Below are 25,513 nucleotides of genomic sequence, written 5' to 3' on the forward strand. Positions count from 1 at the left end.
TGTCTCATCTGAGTGTGCCCTGAGAACGAGATATGTGCAGCTCCTATCGGGATTGGTCGGCACATTCGGGCGGTGTTGCTGGATTTGTTTTACCTTGTCGAAGTTGTCTTGTAGAACCGGGATACCGAGTCTGATCGGAATGTCTCGGGAGAAGGTATATCCTTCGTTGACCGTGAGAGCTTGTGATGGGCTAAGTTGGGACTCCCCTGTAGGGATTTGAACTTTCGAAAGCCGTGCCCGCGGTTATGGGCAGATGGGAATTTGTTAATGTCCGGTTGTAGAAAACCTGAAGTTGACCTTAATTAAAATACATCAACCGCGTGTGTAACCGTGATGGTCTCTTCTCGGCAGAGTCCGGGAAGTGAACACGGTGTTGGAGTAATGCTTGACGTAGGTTGTTCTAGGATCACTTCTTGATCATAGTTGTTCGACTGTGCTTTTGCCTTCTCTTCTCGCTCTCTTTTGCGAATAGGTTAGCCACCATATATGCTAGTCGCTTGCTGCAGCTCCACCTCATACCTTTTACCTTACCCATAAGCTTAAATAGTCTTGATCGCGAGGGTGTGAGATTGCTGAGTCCCCGTGACTCACAGATACTTCCAAAACCAGCTTGCAGGTGCCGATGAGACCGTGCAGATGACGCAACCAAGCTCAAGGAGGAGCTCGATGAAGATCTTGTCCTTTGTGTTGTTTCGTTCTAGTTGATCAGTAGTAGTGGAGCCGAGTTGGGGTCGATCGGGGATCTGTGTAGCATCTGGGGTAGTCTTCTTTTTTTTTTGGGTTCCGTAGTCGGACCTTGATTGTAACTGGTTGATGTAATGCTTTATTCATGTAATTGTGTGAAGTGGCGATTGTAAGCCAACTATGTATCTCTTTCCCTTATGTAATACATGGGTTGTGTGAAGATTACCTCACTTGCGACATTGCTTTCAATGCGGTTATGCCTCTAAGTCGTGCTTCGACACGTGGGAGATATAGCTGCATCGAGGGCATTACACTCACACCCACGATACTTGCTATTTAGGGTTTCCTCTACCGTTCGGCGACCCTCGACGACCCTCGTTTCCGATAAAAAAAGAGGAAGAAGAAGAAAAAAAGAGGAGAAGAAAGATTTCTTCTCCTCTTTTTTTCTTCTTCTTCCTCTTTTTTTATCGGAAACGAGGGTCGTCGAGTTCTTCTCCTCTTTTTTTTCTTCTTCTTCCTCTTTTTTTATCGGAAACGAGGGTCGTCGAGGGTCAGGGTCGTCGAGCGGTAGAGGAAACCCTAAATAGCAAGTACCGTCGATGTGAGATACATGTGACCGTCGGTGTCAGACTGTACATCCACGTCCCACAAGTGACGCGGGCTTCGACGCCCACGTCACTTGTGGGACGTGGATGTAGTGTCCGACACCGACGGCCACATGTATCTCACACCCACGGTACTTGCTATTTAGGGTTTCCTCTACCGCTCAGTGAGCCTCGACGACCCTCGTTCCCGATAAAAAAAGGGGAAGAAGAAGAAAAAAATAGGAGAAGAAAGAATAGAGGAGTTCTTACTCCTCTATTCTTTCTTCTCCTCTTTTTTTTCTTCTTCCTCTTCTTTTTTTATCCTTGAAGCATTGTCGAGGCCACCCCGAACCCTAGAGAAGTAGCATCGAGGCCACCCCAAACCCTAGAGAAGCAGCGTCGAGGCCACTAATTAATATTAGTTCTACGTTTGCCACTAATATATCCATCTGTCATGTTTGAATAATAATTGCCATGTTGTAAATATTTGTAAACTATGGACACTGCCCGAGACGAAGTACAAGAAGAGTTGTTGGGGGACATAATCACACGAGGAAGTGATGCCGTCTGCTCGTTGTTTCTCAATGACACCAATGGTCTGGAAGCAGCTGGCTATGATTATGATGGCTCCGGCGACCTAATGCTGGTGGAAGAAGAAGACCGTGAGGACGGCTCCGGTGACCCAATGCCGGTGCAAGAAGGAGACCGTGATGACGTCTCTGGTGACCGAACCGAGTCCGGCCAGGTATATATATTAGTTAAGCTTCTGCTGACTAGCTAATTGATGAATTCATTGTTTTGGTATGTCACATATTAATTAAGTCTTTGTTCTTTTTTCTAGACCTCCGGATCGAGCACAACTTTGGTAAAGAGACGAGGCCCGAAGAAAAAGTTGAGCTCGGATGAAAAGTTTGAGATCATAGCAATCGCGCCTGACGGCCAACCGATTGAACCCCTCCGGACAAAGAGCGCATTTGTTGCTCAGTGCAGGGTTTTGGTTAGGGACAAGATCCCGATCAGCATCCAACAATGGTTAAAGCCGGCTACAGAAGACCTTGAGGTGTCTTATGTCAATGATATGCAGAAAAATGATCTTTGGATTGAGCTGAAGTCAAATTTCACCCTACCACCAGAGGATGATCCGGAGAAGCCAGTTAAAGAGCAATTAATCAAGTCTTTTGCTCTTTAGAGGATGGCAGAACTATTCAGGAGGTGGAAGAAAGAGCTGAATAAGTTTTTCGAAAATAAAGAGACACAAGAATTCAAGGGCAGATATGAGAAGATCAGAGATCACTGGCCTGCATTTGTGGCCCACAAGACATCAGAAAAGATTAAGAAGATATCGGCGACAAACAAACAAAATGCTGCGAAGAAGAAGCATCACCATCGCACGGGGTTAGGTGGATACCTCGTAGCCCGGCCTAAGTGGGCCAAGACTGAGAATGATCTGGTTGATAAAGGAATCGAACCAGAGACAATTAACTGGCCAGACCATTGCTGGACTTGGTTCTTCGGGGCTAGCGGAACCTTGGACCCTGTATCAAGGAAGTGCATTTGGACGAATGATCAAATGGACATACCAGTCAAGAAGCTTCAGCAGTATATCGAAGCATCGCAGCAAGGGACGTTCTTTCCAGACAAAGAGAACGACGAGCTCACAATGGCCCTCGGGAATCCTGAGCACCCTGGATGGACACGAGGCACGCCAGGCTCCATTCCGTGGAAGGTTGGGTTTCCGAACGCAGGCGGTTACAAATGCCAGGAGAGGAGGAAAAAAGTGCAGCAGACCCAAATGCAGGCGCTGCAAATAAGGGTACAAGCGATAGAGGAACGAGAAGCAAATCGCAGCAAACGAACTGCCGAAGCTTCCCCCGAAGCTACCCCACCATCTCAGCGAAGAAGCAGTGTGACTTCCACCGAGCTGCTTCAGCTGAAGCATGTCTTGACGGCTCCTGCCAGCTATCCCGTGGATGCTATCGCGGAGTCTCTAAATTGCCACCTTATGACGCAATGGATGAATTTGAAGGTCAAGGCAGCTGTTGGCTCTGTTTATCCTACTGAACTCGGTGCAACTTTTCACTGCCGGCCGATTCCAGAAGGATATGCTAGGGTGATTGTGGATGAAATTACAGAGGGATTTGAAGACCTCTAGCTTGACCACCCTACCGGTGAAGGGGAGACTAGGCTGGGTTCTGCTCTGAAGACTCCATGCCTATGGCCGAAGGAGCTCATCAACCTTCCGAACTGGACGCCTCCGCCTCCTCCTCCTCCTCCGGCGAGTCAGGGCACTCCGCCTCCTCCACCGCCTCCTCCTCCGGCGAGTGACGATCAGGGCACTCGGCCGGCTCCTTGTCCGGCGCGTGGCGGCACTCCGCCTCCTTCTCCGCCTGCGCCGGTGCGCCCGAGCAGCCAGCCTCCTCCTTCTCCACCTGGTCAGCAAGGGCAGAAGAGACATGCCGCCGCTCCGGCTGCTCCGGCGCGTCGTAGTCCTTCTCCTCCACCTCATAAGAAAGTAAAGAAGACAACCGCTCCGTCTGCTCTGCCGGTGTCTAGCAGTACAGCCAAAGGCGGGAGGACATACAGATTCGGTCCTTCTCTGAAGACTCCAGAGAAGTTACCATACGAGAGGACCCCGGAGGAGAATGCCGAGATCGCGTGAGAAGAAGTGAGGAACTTATTTGAAGGGGTGAAAGCAAAGAAACATCCACCTCCAGAGGAGAAGGTAGATCCGATGAAAGCGAAGCGCACTCTGGCTGCCCTGACAAAACTACCCAAGTCTCCGGCGAAAGGAAACTATGAGCGCATTATTGGAAAGGAATTTGTCGAAGCGGAGCGGTCGGGAAGTACTGTCAGTGATCAAAGGCTGAAAGAATGACGAGTTGGGAAACAAATTGCACAGCTCGACGAACAAGCGAAGCAATCGTGCCCCCCCGCTCAAGGTGCCTAGCAACATCGTCGCTAATGATCCGAGGATGGTGCCCGGTTATAGCAATCTTGGAGATTACCTGCCTGACGATGTACATTATGATTTCATGGAGGTGCAGATACAAAGATACGAGTACGGGAAGCCTCTCGTCAAAGATGAAAGATCTCTATCAATGATGATGTGAAGATTGCATGATTGGTACTTGAAAATCTGCAGAGAGTCTGGGGGAGGAGTACTTTGTATGTGAGAGTTAAAAAGGAGCATGACCTCGTTGGAATTGATCTGTTCCCTGTTCCATTTGAGGAGTTCTTTCAGTTTTTCAATCAATTGGCCCTCGATAAAGCAACGGTCACCTGCTACTGTCTGTAAGTAGTACTACTTCTGTCATTAAGTCTCTCTATATAGCTCAACTCTTTCATTGCATGTATTTATAATTATCCTCACTATATTATGCAGATTGAAGATCGCCGAATTGAAGAAAAGACAAGTCGGTGATATTGGGTTCATTAACACATATCTCATAGATGAAACTGAGGTTAAATTTCATCCCGCAGATACTGAGGCCAACTTGCTACGATCGTTGGTAATAAATGAAAACAAAGATATAATACTCTTTCCTTACAACTTCAAGTGAGTGTTACTTTCTTGTGCGTATTCGGTTTCCCTTATGTATTAGTCAAGGTTATAGTAATGTAATTGATGAGTTATGCATGCATGTGCAGTTTCCACTATATTCTCCTAGAGATTAAGCTTGAGCAGGGACTAGTAACCGTCTTAGACTCAAGACGAAAAGATCCCTAGGACTATGCGGACATGACTCAAATGCTCGAGAAGTAAGTTAAATCGATCATTATCCACCACATCAGCAACTTTGTTCATTTCCTGATATATCAAGTAATTGTTTTCTTTGTCTGGCAGGGTTTGGAAAAAATTCACCAAAGAAGCTCCGGGACTCCCGAAGAAGCTGCAATTTAGACACCCGAAAGTAAGTACTATAGTAGCATGTTCTGTGCATCTCCTATTGATTCAAGCGCTAGTTTCATCAATACCATTTGGCATTCTTGCTTATCAGTTTGATTGACCTCTATTTCTTGTAAAGTGGTTGTGGCAGGAACAAGGGAAAAATTTCTGTGGATACTACATTTGCGAGTCCATCCGCCACACGACCTGTGAGCGGGGCTACTCTAACGAACAATATGAAGTGCGTAAATAACAACATTCACAATTTTATTTTATTACTATCATTTGTGTTGAGTTTCATTCATTCATTCATATATATATATATATATATATATATATATGTATTGACCCCCTTCTTCAAATTAGATGTTTCGGAAGCGGGATGAACTCCTAGCACCAGCTCGCATGCGAGCAATTCAAGAGGAATTGGAGGCATTCTTTCTTGACCACGTGATCGCTGAAGACGGAGAATACTATGTGGACCATGAGTCCGTATGTTAGGAGATTATATTTGTAAGAGATAATTATTGTATATATGTAGCCGGTAGTGTCGGATAGATATACGAGAACTTGTTGTTCGACCAATCTCTCGGAGAAGGAGAGGTGGTCAATATCACTTCTCTCTGATGCACATATGTTCATGACGATCTTCTGTTTCCTTCGTTTGCTTACTAGCTAGCTAGCGTGTCTAGTCCTCTCTATACGTATGTATAGTACGTAGCATCGACCAAGCACGGACATAAGAGAGGACACTTCTCTCTATTAATTATAGCTAGCTAACACAATATATGAAACACCTAAATTAACCCCCCCAAACCCCCAACCCCCCCTTTTAAAAAACAAAAACCCCAGCCACAGAAATGCTGACGCGTGGATGCCTATTGGTCCCGGTTAGTGCCACCAACCGGGACCAAAGGCCCTCCTGCCTGGGCTCCGCGCACAGGCCACGTGGAGGCCCATCTGTCCCGGTTCTGGATTGAACCGGGACTAAAGGGACAGGGCATTAGTACCGACCCTTTAGTCCCGGTTCAAGAACTGGGACAAAAGGCCCTTACGAACCCGGACAACAAGCCCTTTTTCTACTAGCGTATTGTTGTATGAGAACTCCGCGTAGGGCAAGTTTTCATCCCAACTAGATCCATAATCTAGCGCACAAGCTCTCAGCATGTCCTCCAGAATCTGATTTACTCTCTCGTATGTCCATCTGTCTGCAGATGAAAAGGGGTGTTGAACTCCAGCCTAGTACCCAAAGTATGGTGCAGCTGGTGCCAAAACTTCGAAGTAAATTGTGTTCCTCTATCCGATACAATGGTCCTCGGAACTGCATGCAGACATACAATCCTAGTCATATATATCTTGACCAACTTCGCACCTGTATAGGTGGTCTTCACGGTGAACGACGCCGGTCGGCGGAGCTTCAAGCAAGATCGAAAATGCCCTAGTGAAGCATGCTATCGAGGAGGGGTGGGGAAAGGAGAGCAATAGGGTTCCTGGAGGAGTATAGCTCGCGTTTGGTTACCCTAGCATACACGGGGTCGCTGGGAGGCTGGGCTCCTCGAGCTCGCGCTCGGTTGCGCGTGCGACGCGGCACAGCTGCGTCTGGCTCGAGGAGGGGATGAACAAGGCACGGGGCCCGCGGGTCAGAGGTGAAGGAAATACGCCCTAGAGGCAATAATAAAGTTTTTATTTATATTTCCTTATATCATGGTAAATGTTTATTATTCATGCTAGAATTGTATTAACCAGAAACTTAGTACATGTGTGAATACATAGACAAACAGAGTGTCCCTATTATGCCTCTTCTTGGCTAGCTCGTTAATAAAAGATGGTTGAGTTTTCTAACCATAGACATGTGTTGTCATTTGATGGATGAGATCACATCATTAGAGAATGATGTGATGGACATGACCCATCCATTAGCTTAGCATAAATGATCGTTTAGTTTTATTGTTATTGCTTTCATCATGACTTATACATGTTCCTCTGACTATGAGATTATGCAACTCCCGAATACTGGAGGAACACCTTGTGTGCTATCAAACGTCACAACGTAACTGGGTGATTATAAATATGCTCTACAGGTGTCTCCGATGGTGTTTGTTGAGTTGGCATACACCGAGATTAGCATTTGTCACTCCGTGTATCGGAGAGGTATCTCTGGGCCCTCTCGGTAATGCTCATCACTATAAGCCTTGCAAGCAATGTGACTAATGAGTTAGTTGCGCGATGCTGCATTACGGAATGAGTAAAGAGACTTGCTGGTAATGAGATTGAACTAGGTATGATGATACCGACGATCGAATGTCGGGCAAGTAACATACCAATGACTGATACGTCTCCAACGTATCTATAATTTTTGATTGTTCCATGCTATTATATTATCTGTTTTGGATGTTTAATGGGCTTATTATACACTTTTATATTATTTTTGGGACTAACCTACTAACCCAAGGCCCATTGCAAATTGCTGTTTTTTGCCAATTTCGGTATTTCGCAGAAAAAGGAATATCAAACAGAATCCAAACGGAATGAAACCTTCGGGAGAGTTACTTTTGGAACAAACATGATCCAGGGGACTTGGAGTGGACGTCAAGAAAGAAACGAGGGAGCCACGAGGCAGGGAGGCGTACCTTTCCCCCTGGGCACGCCCCCACCCTCGTGGGCCCCTTGTAGCTCCATCGACCTACTTCTTCCTCCTATATATATTCATATACCCCGAAAACATCCAGGAGCACCACGAAACCCTATTTCCACTGCCGCAACCTTCTGTACCCAAGAGATCCCATCTAGGGGCCTTTTCCGGAGCTCCGCCAGAGGGGGAATCAATCACGGAGGGCTTCTACATCAACACCATAGCCTCTCCGATGATGTGTGAGTAGTTTACCTCAGACCTTCGGGACCATAGTTATTAGCTAGATGGCTTCTTCTCTCTCTTTGGATCTCACTACAAAGTTCTCCTCGATCTTCTTGGAGATCTATTCGATGTAATTCTCTTTGCGGTGTGTTTGTCGATATCCGATGAATTGTGGGTTTATGATCAAGTTTATCTACGAACAATATTTGATTGTTCTCTGAAATCTTTTATGTTTGATTGGTTATAACTGCAAGTCTCTTTGAATTATTAGTTTGCTTTGGCCTACTAGATTGATCTTTCTTGCAATGGGAGAAGTGCTTGGCTTTGGGTTCAATCTTGTGGTGTCCTTTCCCAGTGACAGCAGGGGCAGCAAGGCACGTATTGTATTGTTGTCATCGAGGATAAAAATATGGGGTTTATATCATATTCCTTGAGTTTATCCCTCTACATCATGTCATCTTGCTTAATGCGTTACTCTGTTCTCATGAACTTAATACTCTAGATGCATGCTGGATAGCGGTCGATGTATGGAGTAATAGTAGTAGATGCAGAATCGTTTCGGTCTACTTGTCGCGGATGTGATGCCTATATACATGATCATGCCTAGATATTCTCATAATTATGCTCTTTTCTATCAATTGCTCGACAGTAATTTGTTCACCCACCGTAATACTTATGCTATCTTGAGAGAAGCCACTAGTGAAACCTATGACCCCCGGGTCAATTCTCTGTTATATTAATCTCCCGTCAACTAGCTATTTCTGGCACCGTTTATTTTGCAATATTTATATTCCAATTTATATCATAAAAATACCAAAACTATTTATCTTATTATTATTATCTCTATCAGATCTCACTCTCGTAAGTTACCGTGAAGGGATTGACAACCCCTTTATTGCGTGGGTTGCGAGGTTCTTATTTGTTTGTGCAGGTACGAGGGACTTGCGTGTAGTCTCATACTGGATTGATACCTTGGTTCTCAAAAACTGAGTGAAATACTTACGCTACGTTGCTGCATCACCCTTTCCTCTTCAAGGGAAAATGTAACACCCTCGATGCGACTATATCTCCCAAGTGTCGAGGCACGACTTAGAGGCATAATCGCATTGAAGGCATATGTCACAAGTCAGGCAATCATCGCAAACATCCCATGTAATATAGATAATAAAAAGGGATAACATAGTTGGCTTACACTCGCCACGTCAATCAAGTACATAAATAACATACATCATCCAAACACTCATGGCCCGACTACGGTGCCAAAATAAAAGATAACCCAACATGCGACATGGTCCTGATCACCCCCAACTGGGCACCACTACTGATCATCAGGAAAGGAAACATAGTAACATTGAGAGTCCTCGTCGAACTCCCACTTGAGCTCGAGCACGTCACCTGGAGCGGAATCATCAGGCCCTGCATCTGGTGTAATAGTAATCTGTGAGCCACAGGGACTCAGCAATCTTGCGCCCTCGCGATCAAGACTATTTAAGCTTATAGGTAAGGCAAGGTAAAATATATGTGGAGTTGCAGCATGCGACTAGCATATATGGTGGCTAACTTATTCGCAAAAGAGAGCGAGAAGAGGAGGCAAAGCGCGAGCGAGCAATCTAGGGAACAACCTGCGCAAGCATTACTCCAACACCGTGTCCACTTCCCCGGACTCCGCCGAGAAGAGGCCATCACGGTAACACACTCAGTTGATTCATTTTAATTAAGTTAAGGCTCAAGTTATCTACAACCGGACATTAACAAATTCCCATCTGCCCATAACCGTGGGCACGGCTTTCGAAAGTTCAATCCCTGCAGGGGAGTCCCAGCTTAGCCCATGACAAGCTCTCACGGTCAACAAAGGAATAGACCTCCTCCCAAGATGTTTCGATCAGACTCGGTATCTCGGTTCTTCAAGACACTTCGACAGGTTAAAACAAGACCAGCAACACCACCCGAATGTGTCGACAAATCCCGATAGGAGCTGCACATATCTTGTTCTCAGGGCATACTTAGATAAGCAATCCGTACAACTAAAACTAGCCCTCGAGTTTCCCCGAGGTGGCGCTGCAAGGGGCTCTAGGTTGGACCAACACTCAGAGGAGCACTGGCCCGGGGGGGTTTAAAATAAGATGACCCTCGGGCTCCGGAAACCCAAAGGAAAAAGGGGCTAGGTGGCAAATGGTAAAACCAAGGTTGGGCATTGCTGGAAAAGCTTTAATCAAGACGAACTATCAAGGGGGTCCCATTATAACCCAACCGCGTAAGGAACGCAAAATCCGGGAACATAACACCGATATGACGGAAACTAGGGCGGCAAGAGTGGAACAAAACACTAGGCGAGAGGCCGAGCCTTCCACCCTTCACCAAGTATATAGATGCATTAAGATAACATGGCAATATAATGATATCCCAACAAGTAAATAAATGTTCCAACAAGGAACGGCCTCCAATCTTCACCTGCAACTAGCAACGCTATAAGAGGGGCTGAGCAAAGCGGTAACATAGCCAAACAACGGGTTGCTAGGACATGGTGGGTTAGAGGTTTGACATGGCAATTTGGGAGGCATGAAAGCAAATGGTAGGCATCGTAGCATTGGCATAGCAAAAGAGCGAGCAATCTAGCATAGCAAAGATAGTAGTGATTTCGAGGGTATGATCATCTTGCCTGCAAAGTTGTCAGAGTTGACTGGATCCTCGAAATCAAACTCAACGAGCTCCTCGTTAGCGAACTCGTCTCCCGGCTCTACCCAAACAAGACAAACAAACAAAAGGAACACAATCAACCACGTGCAAGGATCAAACTAGAGGATGCAAACATGGTATGCTATGCGGGATGCAATGCGGGAGGCCTATGCAAGATGTGACAGGAAATGCAAGATACTGGCCTCAACTTGGAAAACCAAGTGTGCCACTGGAAAGATGAGATGAAATCACTTGAAAACGATATAAGGAACACCGGAATCGGAGTTATGGTTTGGAAACGGCGAGTAAAACAAATATGGCAAAAATGCATATGGTAAACAGATCTCAGACTTGAAATTAACACTTGTTTGGAATTTCAGATTAGGTAGCACTCTTCGGAGCAACAAAACTACATGCTACAGGACCTGAACATGGAAAAGTAGAGCATGGCATGGAGCTACTCACATAGCTTAACAAAAGTCCCTTAGTGACCTTGAGCCAAAAGGGATCAGAAAATACAATTGCAAGCATGTGAACATAGCAAAAACATAATCAGTTTTCAGACTTAGTGAAAACTGGCACATGCTGAAACATAACTCAAGTAGGCATGTTTACGAGCTCGATGCACTCACCACGGAGCAAGTCATGACAAAGTAAGCATACACCCATCAAGAACACACAAAATGAAAGCTAGACATGGCAAGAACAAATACATAGCATGCACGGACCAACTACAACATCATCGGCAAAATTGCAAACAAGTTGACAATCTGCCCGGATTCACAAAGTAGCAAAAGTAGAGCTCGATTGACTCAAGCTAGGGTGCTCCATAATTGCAAACAAAGACATGGATGGTTAGAGCACTACAAGGTTAACAAAACATCCTTACTGATCATCCTCAAAAGAGGCACGGATCACTAGGAAATAACATGAACATATGACAACATGAACTAAACAGCTCAAGGACTTAGTGGAAATGCTAAGTCCCTGAAAACAGAATTACCAAGTGCCTCACTTTGCAAGCTTGTGCTAGTCACCACACACATCACAAAAATACATGGGTTGCACCTCTGGAAAGATGACAAAACCCTTAACAAAACATATGTAGAACTCAGGGGCATGTCATGCACACAATAATCATGGCAAAAATGACAAAAGTCTAAATGGATTAGCAGATCTGACAATTAACTCAAGTAGCCCTCTTCTAACAGCATTTCGGGCGTCAAGATGAACTCAAATGAAAATGATGCAATGGAATGAAATGATCTACTCTCTGAGATGAACATTTTGATATGCTATATGCCAAAAAAGGAGCTACGGATGCGGAGATACGACACGATGAACAGGAGCACTTGAACTGCAGACTTAGGGAAAATTGAGAGGTCAACCCCTAGGGTTTCAGATCTAGATCGGATCTCGCCGGGGCACGGACGCCGAGGTTCACCGGCCGGACTTGACGGGCTCGCCGGCGAGGACTTGGAGCGCGCCGGGACATCGTGGATGTCGAGGAGGAGGGAGGAGGACGACCGGCCGGTGGTGACGATGACGGTGGCCGGCGTTGGCGGGGTTCGCTGCGGCGGAACGCCGACCGGATCTCGCGCCGACGAGGAGGTGCGGCGCTGGCGAATGGCGGAAGCGGCGGCCGGAGCCGAGGAGGGAGGCGGCGCGGCGCGGGGACTCCGGGCGCGGGCGGCGACGCGCCTTCGGGCCGGGGAGGGCCCCGCCTGGGCCCTACGGGCCGGAGCGCGGGTGGCGGCGCGGGGATGTGGGCGCGGTGCGCGGGCGAATGGGCGGCTGCCACGTGGCACGGACACGGCGGCGGACATGTCCGTCGGTGGAAATTTTGTCCGGCGGCTCGCGAGGTGTGGATCTAGGGTTAGGGGAAGGGGAGACCCGGGATTTCTCGAGGAGGGCCTATTTATAGGCATAAAGGGAGCTAGGAGAGTCCAAATGAGGTGCGATTTTCGGCCACGCGATCGTGATCGAACGCTCTAGATGATGGAGAGGGTTTTGGTGGGTTTTGGGCCAAATTGGAGGGGTGTTGGGCTGCAACACACACGAGGCCTTTTCGGTCCCTTGGTTAACCGTTGGAGTATCAAATGAAGTCCAAATGATACGAAACTTGACAGGCGGTCAACCGATAGTAAACCAAGGCCGGTTGGCAAGTCTCGGTCCAATCCGGAAATGTTTAATCCCCACACACCAAAGAAAGGTAGAAATGACCACCGGAGGAGAACGAAGCGCCGGAATGCAAAACGGACAACGGGGAAAATGCTCGAATGCATGAGATGAACACGTATGCAAATGCAATGCACATGATGACATGATATGAGATGCATGACAACGATAACAACACACGGAGGCAAAGACCCGAACCCGAGAAAATAAAATAACTTAACGCTGAAAACGGCAAGAGTTGGAGTACAAATAGGGAAAGTTACATCCGGGGTGTTACAACACTCCACCACTACGAAAGGATCTCGTCCCAAGATCTAGGACTGAAAGAATGCCGGGTACTCAGAACGGAGGTGATCCTCGCGTTCCCAAGTAGCTTCACGGTCGGAATGGTGTGACCACTTGACTTTGAGGAATTTGATTGACTTATTGCAAGTCTTGCGTTCAGTCTCTTCAAGAATAGCAACTGGGTGCTCACGATAGGAGAGATCTTCTTGGAGCTCAATGTCCTCGAAGTTGACGGTGCGGTCAGGAGTCTTGAAGCACTTTCGAAGCTGAGAGACATGGAACACATCATGAACATTTGCAAAGTTTGAAGGAAGCTCGAGTTGATAGTCGAGATCGCCTCTCTTGCTGACAATCTTGAAAGGTCCCACGTATCTGGGGGCAAGCTTCCCTTTTATACTGAAGCGACGAGTACCTTTCATAGGAGAGACGCGGAGGCAAACATGATCTCCGATCTCGAAAACAAATCACGGTGCTTACTATCATAGTAGCTCTTCTGGCGGGATTGGGCTGCTTTGAGGTTATCTCGAATGACTTTGCACATTTCTTCTGCCTCTGTGATTAAGTCATTACCCAAAAGCTGACGTTCACCGGTTTCAGACTAGTTGAGAGGGGTACGACACTTCCTGCCATACAGAATTTCAAATGGGGCCTTGCCCAAACTTGCTTGAAAACTGTTATTGTAGGAGAATTCAGCATAAGGAAGACAATCTTCCCACTTCATGCCGAAGGAGATCACACAAGCCCTGAGCATATCTTCAAGAATCTGGTTGACACGCTCGACTTGACCGCTAGTTTGGGGATGGAAAGCTGTGCTGAAGCGGATGTTGGTGCCCATGGCCTTCTGAAAAGAATCCCAAAACTTGGAGGTAAAGATGCTGCCACGATCTGAAGAGATCACTTGTGGAATACCGTGCAGAGAGACAATCTGAGAGGTATAGAGTTCCGCCAATTGAGCTGCAGTGATTAACTCTTTGATAGGCAGAAAGTGAGCCACTTTAGTGAGTTTGTCAATGACAACGAATATAGCATCATTGCCACGCTTGGACTTTGGAAACCCAGTCACGAAGTCCATTTCAATGTGGTCAAACTTCCATTCTGGAATGACAAGAGGTTGGAGGAGACCTGCTGGCCTTTGGTGTTCTGTCTTCACTCTTCTGCAGACATCACATTCATTCACGAATTGAGCAATCTCACGCTTCATTCGAGTCCACCAATAAGCCTGCTTGAGGTCCTGATACATCTTCGTACTCCCAGGGTGGATGGAGAGGATAGAATTGTGAGCCTCGTTCATGATCACTTTACGAAGTTCACCTTTGGGCACAACAATACGATCCTCGAAGAAGAGAGTGTCCTTGTCATCAAGGCGGTAGCACTTGTACTTGGGTTGACTCTTGGCAATCCCAATCTTCACCTTTTTCACCATAGCATCAAGAAGCTGGGCTTGGCGAATCTGGTCTTCTAAGGTAGGAGAGACTTGAAGGTTGGCGAGGAAACCTTGAGAAACAACTTGCAGATTAAGTTTGCAGAAAGCTTCACAAAGCTCGGGTTGATAAGGCTTGAGAATCAGACTGTTGCAATAAGCCTTCCTGCTCAATGCGTCAGCAATCACATTGGCCTTGCCTGGAGTATACTCGATACTCGGATTATACTCTTGAATCATTTCGACCCATCGAGTTTGCCTGAGGTTGAGATTAGGCTGAGTGAAGATGTACTTGAGACTCTTGTGATCAGTGAAAATGTCCACTTTTCTTCCCAATAAGAGATGTCTCCAAGTCAAAAGAGCATGCACAACTGCCGCCAACTCGAGATCATGAGTGGGGTAGTTCTTCTCATTGGGCTTCAACTAGCGAGAGGTATAAGCAACAACTTTCTTCTCTTGCATCAATACTGCGCCAAGACCTTGGAGAGAGGCATCACAAAAGACCTCGTACGGCTTGGATTCATCAGGCGGAGTCAGAACTGGAGCAGTGATCAATTTCTCTTTCAAAGTGTTGAAAGCAATGTCACACTCCGAAGACCAAACGTACTTGATGTGCTTCTGGAGAAGATTAGAGAGAGGCTTCGCGATCTTAGAAAAATTTTCAACGAATCTTCGACAGTAGCTTGCGAGACCGAGGAAGCTACGGAGTTGCTTCATGTTCTGAGGAGGTTCCCAATTCACAATTGCAGACACCTTCTCAGGATTCACGGCAATGCCCTTGGCAGAGATGATATGACCAATATAAAGAACCTCATCGAGCCAAAATTCACACTTGGAGAACTTGGCGTAGAACTGATGTTCCCTGAGCTTATCAAGCACCAAACGCAAGTGTTTGGCATGATCTTCCTTGTTCTTCGAGAAAACCAGAATGTCGTCGAGATAGACCAAAACGAAGTCATTGGTGTAGGCGTTGAAGATGAAGTTCATCATGCGAGAGAACGTCAGAGGAGCGTTGACGAGGCCAAAAGACATGACAGTGTATTCATATGAACCATAGCTTGTCCTGAAAGCTGTCTTGGGAATATCTTGCTCACGGATTCGAATCTGATGATAACCCGTACGGAGGTCAAGCTTGGAGAATACTTGGGCACCTTTGAGTTGTTCGAACAGCTCGTTGATGTTGGGAAGTGGGTATTTGTTCTTGATAGTCTTCTTGTTCAATGGATGGTAATCAACACAAAGTCGGTCCGTTCCATCCTTCTTCTTCACAAAAAGAACACCACAACCCCATGGAGAAGAACTAGGCCGGATGAGACCCATTTTCTCTTGAATATCGAGTTGCTTCTTCAGCTCCTTCAACTCTTCAGGTCTGAGCTTGTAAGGACGCTTGCACACAGGTTCCGTGCCAGGCTCAAGATCAATAACGAATTCAACTGGCCGGTGCGAAGGCATTCCTGGAAGCTCTTCTGGAAAGACGTCTTGATATTTGCAAACGACTGGAATTTGCGAGATAGCATCCATTTCACCCTTCTCATTGAGAGAAAACAGACAGATGGTATCATCACGAGCGGCAAAGACAATTACATCCTCAGACGAATGAGTCAATTGAATCTGCCTGGCTGCACAATCAAGCTGAGCCTTGTGCTTGGAAAGCCAATCCATCCCGAGAATAAGATCAATATCCGAGTCACCAAGAACATTTGGAGAGGACAAGAACTTATAGTCACCCAAAGTGATTGTGACATCCGGAACGCATACTCGAGATGTCATTTGACGGGCCGGAGAGACAATAGCCAACGGTTTCAGCAATACTTGAGTAACAAAATCATGCTTAGATGCAAAAGGTCTCGAGATGAAACAATGCGATGCACCAGTGTCAAAAAGAACTCTTGCAGGAATATCGTTAACATGAAGGTTACCCATGATGACATCTGATGAATCCTCTGCCTGAGCTGCATTCACCATATTGACCTTGGCGTACTTGGGGTTATGCTTGACCACAGCTATACTTGCCGATCTCACAGGAGGAGGAGGAGGAGGAAGACACCTCTGGTTCAAGCACTTGTTGGCATAGTGACCCTTCTGTTGGCACTTGTTGCACGTGACCTCTGAAGCGGACGGTGATACGGAGCACTCGAACTTGGAGCTTGAGATGAAGTCTTGTTCTGAAAGCCAGGGTTGGGTGGGTGGGAAGAACCACTGCCACCTTTGCTCTTCTGCTGATACGGCTGACGGAACGGAGGAGGAGGAAGCCAATACTTCTGCTGCTTGGCCACTTGAGTAGAGGAAGAAGGAGTAACATCTTTGACTCGCTTCTTGGAAGCATCATACCTCAGTTGAGCGGCCTCTTGCTTCAATGCCATGTTGTAGAACTCATCGTACCTCAAGGGCTCAAAGAGGACAAGAGCTAGCTGAATTTCTTCTCTGAGACCACCCCTGAACTGGTATATCATGCTCTTCTCATCAGGGACGTCCTGCTTGGCAAAGCGGGCGGGCTTCTGAAACAACTTGTTGTATTCATAGACAGACAAAGAGCCTTTCTCCAGGTTGCGGAATTCCTCACGCTTGCTTTCAACCACGCTCTGAGGGATATGGTGAGCTCTAAAATCTTGACGGAATTCATCCCAAGTGATAACACGTCCACCTCTGGAGTCCTTGTACTGTTGGAACCATTCTGCAGCTTGATCTTTGAGTTGGAAGGAAGCGAACTTGACAAAGTCCTCAGGCCTGACGTTACTGCACTCGAAATGCTTGCACAGATCCACAAGCCAATCGTCAGCATCGGTTGCCTCAACACAATTGCTGAAAGTCTTTGGCCCGTTAGCAAGGAACTGGTTGAGTGTAGCAAAGTGATTCTGATTGTTTCCTTGATTCCCTTGGTTGCCTTGATTGCGCTCTTGGAGAATTTGCATGATCAACTGTGTGTTTGCATTGGTTGCGGCCATCACAGCTTGCCATGCCTCCGGAGGAGGTGGAGGTGGTGGCGGATCAGGATTCAGAGTCGTGCGCATTGGAGGAGCCATCCTGAAGAGGTTGACCACCGTTAGCACATAGACAGATGAATATTGAAGTTGAATCCAACGGAATGAAAATTGCAACCTATAGTCTTCACATCCGAACAAAATGAACAAATGCATTCTTCTCGAATTGGTCACATATCCATAAATTGAGAAGCCACTTAGAATTTAGGTAGAGAAATAAATCTACAAGGTACGGATCAAGAACGAATAATCGGTAAGAAATCCCAATCTCAAACCAATATCCGTGGAAGAAGAACTAGAGCTACTAGAATTCCCACCTATGAAACTCACGAACCTTTCGGGTTATGCAATCAGGTGTTTGGGATACAGGGGAAGCATAATATCTCACCCAATTATAGCAAATCCTACATCCAGCTGTATCCATCCTTCAACACATAACCGAGAAAAACTTCGGAAACCATCTACCTCAACCTTCGAAAAGCATCCGTTATACAAGTTATGGCGATACTCCCAAACTCCCGCCCCAGTACTGGGTGGCGTCGAGGTTATCTCACCAACGAACTGCATAAAAGAGATTTTCGATGTCGGCGTACTAAACTTAGGTATTCCAGAACTGCAACGATAAAATTATGATGACAACACCTCAGAGCTCAACTCCCCGGGACACTTCCACAAAACCCCTGACAGGAGGCACCAAGACAATGTTCTCATAATAAAACCATCGGAACGATTCCAAGATACCCGCGTGATCCTAAATTTTTTTTAGTGAAATTTCAGAAGAGAAGAGTCAAAACTCTACGTCAGGATGCCTTACCAGAGCGATGAGGAGACTGGGAAGTAAAAAGAATTCCTAAACTCTCCGATATATAATTCCTAAATGACTCCCACGTGTCGAGGCATGACTTAGAGGCATAATCGCATTGAAGGCATATGTCACAAGTCAGGCAATCATCACAAACATCCCATGTAATATAGATAATAAAAAGGGATAACATAGTTGGCTTACACTCGCCACGTCAATCAAGTACATAAATAACATACATCATCCAAACACTCATGGCCCGACTACGGTGCCAAAATAAAAGATAACCCAACATGCGACACGGTCCCGATCACCCCCAACTGGGAACCACTACTGATCATCAGGAAAGGAAACATAGTAACGTTGAGAGTCCTCGTCGAACTCCCACTTGAGCTCGAGCGCGTCACCTGGAGAGGAATCATCAGGCCCTGCATCTGGTGTGATAGTAATCTGTGAGCCACAGGGACTCAGCAATCTCGCACCCTCGCGATCAAGACTATTTAAGCTTATAGGTAAGGCAAGGTAAAATATATGTGGAGTTGCAGCATGCGACTAGCATATATGGTGGCTAACTTATTCGCAAAAGAGAGCGAGAAGAGGAGGCAAAGCGCGAGCGAGCAATCTAGAGAACAACCTGCGCAAGCATTACTCCAACACCGTGTCCACTTCCCCGGACTCCGCCGAGAAGAGGCCATCACGGTAACACACTCAGTTGATTCATTTTAATTAAGTTAAGGTTCAAGTTATCTACAATCGGACATTAACAAATTCCCATCTGCCCATAACCGCGGGCACGGCTTTCGAAAGTTCAATCCCTGCAGGGGAGTCCCAGCTTAGCCCATGACAAGATCTCACGGTCAACAAAGGAATAGACCTCCTCCCAAGACGTTCCGATCAGACTCGGTATCTCGGTTCTTCAAGACACTTCGACAGGTTAAAACAAGACCAGCAACACCGCCTGAATGTGCCGACAAATCCCGATAGGAGCTGCACATATCTCGTTCTCAGGGCACACTCAGATAAGAAATCCATACAACTAAAACCAGCCCTCGAGTTTCCCCGAGGTGGCGCTGCAAGGGGCTCTAGGTTGGACCAACACTCAGAGGAGCACTGGCCCCGGGGGGTTTAAAATAAGATGACCCTCGGGCTCCGGAAACCCAGGGGAAAAAGGGGCTAGGTGGCAAATGGTAAAACCAAGGTTGGGCATTGCTGGAAAAGCTTTAATCAAGACGAACTATCAAGGGGGTCCCATTATAACCCAACCGCGTAAGGAACGCAAAATCCGGGAACATAACACCGATATGAGAGAAACTAGGGCGGCAAGAGTGGAACAAAACACTAGGCGAGAGGCCGAGCCTTCCACCCTTCACCAAGTATATAGATGCATTAAGATAACATGGCAATATAATGATATCCCAACAAGTAAATAAATGTTCCAACAAGGAACGGCCTCCAATCTTCACCTGCAACTAGCAACGCTATAAGAGGGGCTGAGCAAAGCGGTAACATAGCCAAACAACGGGTTGCTAGGACATGGTGGGTTAGAGGTTTGACATGGCAATTTGGGAGGCATGAAAGCAAATGGTAGGCATCGTAGCATTGGCATAGCAAAAGAGCGAGCAATCTAGCATAGCAAAGATAGTAGTGATTTCGAGGGTATGATCATCTTGCCTGCAAAGTTGTCAGAGTTGACTGGATCCTCGAAAGCAAACTCAACGGGATCCTCGTTAGTGAACTTGTCTCCCGGCTCTACCCAAACAAGACAAACAAACAAACGGAACACAATCAACCACGTGCAAGGATCAAACAAGAGGATGCAAACATGGTATGCTATGCGGGATGCAATGCGGGAGGCCTATGCAAGATGTGACAAGAAATGCAAGATCCTGGCCTCAACTTGGAAAACCAAGTGTGCCACTGGAAAGATGAGATGAAATCGCTTGAAAACGATATAAGGAACGCCGGAATCAGAGTTACGGTTTGGAAATGGCGAGCAAAACAAATATGACACCGATCTGCGATTTACAACAAGTAGCCATCTAAATACCAGGAGATGAACATGCTACAGCACCCAAACATGACAACAAAATACATGGCAGGGATGCATTAAAGATGCTTAACAAAAGTCTAGCACTGAGCTACGGCCAATTCATCCATTAACAGGTTCGAACAAGCATGGCAAAAATGCATATGGTAAACAGATCTCAGACTTAGTGAATTTAACACTTGTCTGGAATTTCAGATCAGGTAGCACTCTTCGGGGCAACAAAAATACATGCTACAGGACCTGAACATGGCAAAGTAGAGCATGGCATGAAGCTACTCAAATAGCTTAACAAAAGTCCCTTAGTGACCTTGAGCCAAAAGGGATCAGAAAATACAATTGCAAGCATGTGAACATAGCAAAAACATAATCAGTTTTCAGACTTAGTGAAAACTGGCACATGCTGAGACATAACTCAAGTAGGCATGTTTACGAGCTCGATGCACTCACCACGGAGCAAGTCATGACAAACTAAGCATACACCCATCAAGAACACACAAAATGAAAGCTAGACATGGCAAGAACAAATACATAGCATGCACGGACCAACTACAACATCATCGGCAAAATTGCAAACAAGTTGACAATCTGCCCAGATTCACAAAGTAGCAAAAGTAGAGCTCGATTAACTCAAGCTAGGGTGCTCCATAATTGCAAACAAAGACATGGATGGTTAGAGCACTACAAGGTTAACAAAACATCCTTACTGATCATCCTCAAAAGAGGCACGGATCACTAGGAAACAACATGAACATATGACAACATGAACTAAACAGCTCAAGGACTTAGTGGAAATGCTAAGTCCCTGAAAACAGAATTACCAAGTGCCTCACTTTGCAAGCTTGTGCTAGTCACCACACACATCACAAAAATACATGGGTTGCACCTCTGGAAAGATGAAAAAACCCTTAACAAAACATATGTAGAACTCAGGGGCATATCATGCACACAATAATCATGGCAAAAATGACAAAAGTCTAAATGGATTAGCAGATCTGACAATTAACTCAAGTAGCCCTCTTCTAACAGCATTTCGGGCATCAAGATGAAATCAAATGAAAATGATGCAATGGAATGAAATGATGTACTCTCTGAGATGAACATTTTGATATGCTATATGCCAAAAAAGGAGCTACGGATGCGGAGATACGACACGATGAACAGGAGCACTTGAACTGCAGACTTAGGGAAATTGAGAGGTCAACCCCTAGGGTTTCAGATCTAGATCGGATCTCGCCAGGGCATGGACGCCGAGGTTCGCCGTTCGGACTTGACGGGCTCGCCAGTGAGGACTTGGAGCACGCCGGGACATCGTGGACATCGAGGAGGAGGGAGGAGGACGATCGGGCGGTGGTGACAATGACGATGGCCGGCGTTGGCGGGGTTCGCCGCGGCGGAACGCGGGCCGGTTCTCGCGCCGACAAGGAGGTGCGGCACCGGCGAATGGCGGAAGCGGCAGACGGAGCCGAGGAGGGAGGCGGCGCGGTGCGGGGACTCCGGGCGCGGGCGGCGACGCGCCTTCGGGCCGGGGAGGGCCCCGCCTGGGCCCTGCGGGCCAGAGCGCGGGTGGCGGCGCGGGGATGTGGGCGCGGCGCGCGGGCGAATGGGCGGCTGCTACGTGGCACGGACACGGCGGCGGACACGTCCGTCGGTGGAAATTTTGTCCGGCGGCTCGCGAGGTGTGGATCTAGGGTTAGGGGAAGGGGAGACCCGGGATTTCTCGAGGAGGGCATATTTATAGGCATAGAGGGAGCTAGGAGAGTCCAAATGAGGTGCGGTTTTCAACCATGCGATCGTGATCGAACGCTCTAGATGATGGAGAGGGTTTTGGTGGGTTTTGGGCCAAATTGGAGGGGTGTTGGGCTGCAACACACACGAGGCCTTTTCGGTCCCTCGGTTAACCGTTGGAGTATCAAACGAAGTCCAAATGATACGAAACTTGACAGGCGGTCTACCGGTAGTAAACCAAGGCCGCTTGGCAAGTCTCGGTCCAATCCGGAAATGTTTAATCCCCACACATGAAAGAAAGGTAGAAATGACCACCGGAGGAGAACGAAGCGCCATAATGCAAAACGGACAACGGGGAAATGCTCGAATGCATGAGATGAACACGTATGCAAATGCAATGCACATGATGACATGATATGAGATGGATGACAATGATAACAACACTCGGAGGAAAAGACCCGAACCCAAGAAAATAAAATAACTTAACGCCGAAAATGGCAAGAGTTGGAGTACAAATAGGGAAAGTTACATCCACGGTGTTACAGAAAACCAACGCAGTGCTCAAGAGGTAGCCAGAAGGATTTCTGGCGCCGTTGCCGGGGAGATCTATGCACAAGTCAAGACATACCAAGTACCTATCATAAACTCTTATCCCTCGCATTACATTATTTTCCATTTTCCTCTCGTTTTCCTCTCTCCCACTTCACCCTTGTTGTTTTATTCGCCCTCCTTTTCTGTTCCCATCTCTTTTCTAGTTCGTCTCTTTTTGCTTGCTTGTTGTGTGCTTGTGTGTTGGATTGATTGTCACGATGGCTCAAGATAATACTAAATTGTGTGACTTTTCCAATACCGACAATAATGATTTTATTAGCATTCCGATTGCTCCTCTTACTGATGCTGAATCTTGTGAAATTAATACTGCTTTGCTGAATCTTGTCATGAAAGATCCGTTTTCTGGCCTTCCCAGTGAAGATGCCGCTACCCATCTAAACAACTTTGTTGATTTGTGTGATATGCAAAAGAAGAAAGATGTGGATAATGATATTGTTAAATTAAAGCTATTCCCGTTTTCGCTTAGAGATCGTGCTAAAACTTGGTTTTCATTTTTGCCTAAAAATAGTATCGACTCATGGAATAAGTGCAAAGATGCTTTTATCTCTAAGTATTTTCCTCCCGCTAAGATCATCTCTCTTAGAAACAATATTATGAATTTTAAGCAACTTGATCATGAACATGTTGCAGAATCTTGGGAGAGGATGAAATTAATGATACGTAATTGCCCTACACATGGTTTGAATCTTTGGATGATTATACAGAAATTTTATGCCGGATTGAATTTTTCTTCTAGAAATCTTTTAGATTCGGCCGCGGGAGGCACTTTTATGGAAATCACTTTACTATAAGCTACTAAACTCCTAGATAATATTATGGTTAATTATTCTCAATGGCACACTTAAAGCTCTACTAGTAAAAAGGTGCATGCAATAGAAGAAATTAATGTTTTGAGTGGAAAGATGGATGAACTTATGAAATTGTTTGCTAATAAGAGTGTTCCTTCTGATCCTAATGATATGACTTTGTCTTCTTTGATTGAGAATAATAATGAATCTATGGATGTGAATTTTGTTGGTAGGAAGAATTTTGGTAACAACACATATAGAGGTAATTTTAATCCTAGGCCTTTTCCTAGTAATTCCTCTAATAATTATGGTAATTCCTACAAAAATTCTTATGGAAATTATAATAAGATGCCCTCTTATTTTGAATCTAGTATTAAAGAATTTATTAGTTTGCAAAAGAGTTTCAATGCTTTGATTGAAGAAAAACTGTCTAAGATTGATGAGTTGCTAGGAACGTGGATAGAATTTCTCTTGATGTTGATTCTTTGAAACTTAGATCTATTCCACCTAAGCATGATATCAATGAGTCTCTCAAAGCCATGAGAATTTCCATTGGTGAGTTCAAAGAAAGAACCGCTAGGATGCGTGCTAAAAAAGATTGCTTTGTGAAAGCGTGTTCTTCTAGTTTTCATGATAATAAGGATGAAGATCTAAAAGTGATTGATGTGTCCCATATTAAATCTTTGTTTTTCAATATGAATATTGGTAATTATTTGACTAGATATGAGTCAACTTTAGTTAAAAGGCGTCCCAATGATTCAGAGTTTTTAGATCTTGATGCAAGAATTAATAAAAGAGGGATTGGAGAGGCCATAACTTTACATAGCAATGAACCCACTATTTTGGATTTCAAGGAATTTAATTATTATAATTGTTCATTAATAGATTTTATTTCCTTGTTGCAATCCGTGCTAAATTCTCCGCATGCTTATAATCAAGATAAAGCTTTTACTAAACATATCGTTGATGCTTTAATGCAATCTTATGAAGAAAAGCTTGAATTGGAAGTTTCTATCCCTAGAAAACTTTATATTGAGTGGGAACCCACTACTAAAGTTAAAATTAAAGATCATGAATGCTATGCTTTATGTGATTTGGGTGCTAGCATTTCCACGATTCCAAAAACTTTGTGTGATGTGTTAGGTTTCCGTGAATTTGATGATTTTTCTTTAAACTTGCACCTTGCGGATTCCACCATTAAGAAACCTATGGGAAGAATTAATGATGTTCTTATTGTTGCAAATAGGAATTATGTGCCTGTAGATTTCATTGTTCTTGATATAGATTGCAATCCTACATGTCCCATTATTCTTGGTAGACCTTTCCTTAGAACGATTGGTGCAATTATTGATATGAAAGAATGAAATATTAGATTTCAATTTCCGTTAAGGAAGGGCATGGAACAATTTCCTAGAAAGGAAATTAACTTGCCTTATGAATCTATTATGCCTAGCTAGGGGCGTTAAACGATAGCGCTTGTTGGGGGGCAACCCAATTTTATTTTTGTTCCTTGCTTTTTGGTTCTTTTTAGTAATAAATAATTCATCTAGCCTATTTTTAGATCTGGTTTTATGCTTTTAATTAGTGTTTGTGCCAAGTAGAACCTTTGGGAAGACTTGGGGAAAGTCTTTGCGATCTTGCTGTAAAAATACAGAAACTTTAGCACACGAGATTTGCTGCCATTTTTCATTGGAGAGTGCGATTAGGTTGATTCTTTTTGAAGATGATTAATAGATAAATTACTCACGTCCAGAAATTTACTTCCGAATTTTTTGGATTACAGAAGTATTTGAAACCTACATATTACTACAGACTGCTCTATTTTTGACAGATTCTGTTTTTCGTGTGTTGTTTGCTTATTTTGATGAATCTATGGCTAGTATCGGAGGTTATGAACCATTGAGAAGTTCATTACAGTAACTTAAGTGGTGGTTTGTTTTCTTATACTAATGGAGCTCATGAGATTTTCTGTTTAAGTTTTGTGTTGTGAA

This window comes from Triticum aestivum, chromosome 3A, assembly GCF_018294505.1.
Source record: "Triticum aestivum cultivar Chinese Spring chromosome 3A, IWGSC CS RefSeq v2.1, whole genome shotgun sequence".
Classification (NCBI taxonomy): Eukaryota; Viridiplantae; Streptophyta; class Magnoliopsida; order Poales; family Poaceae; genus Triticum; species Triticum aestivum.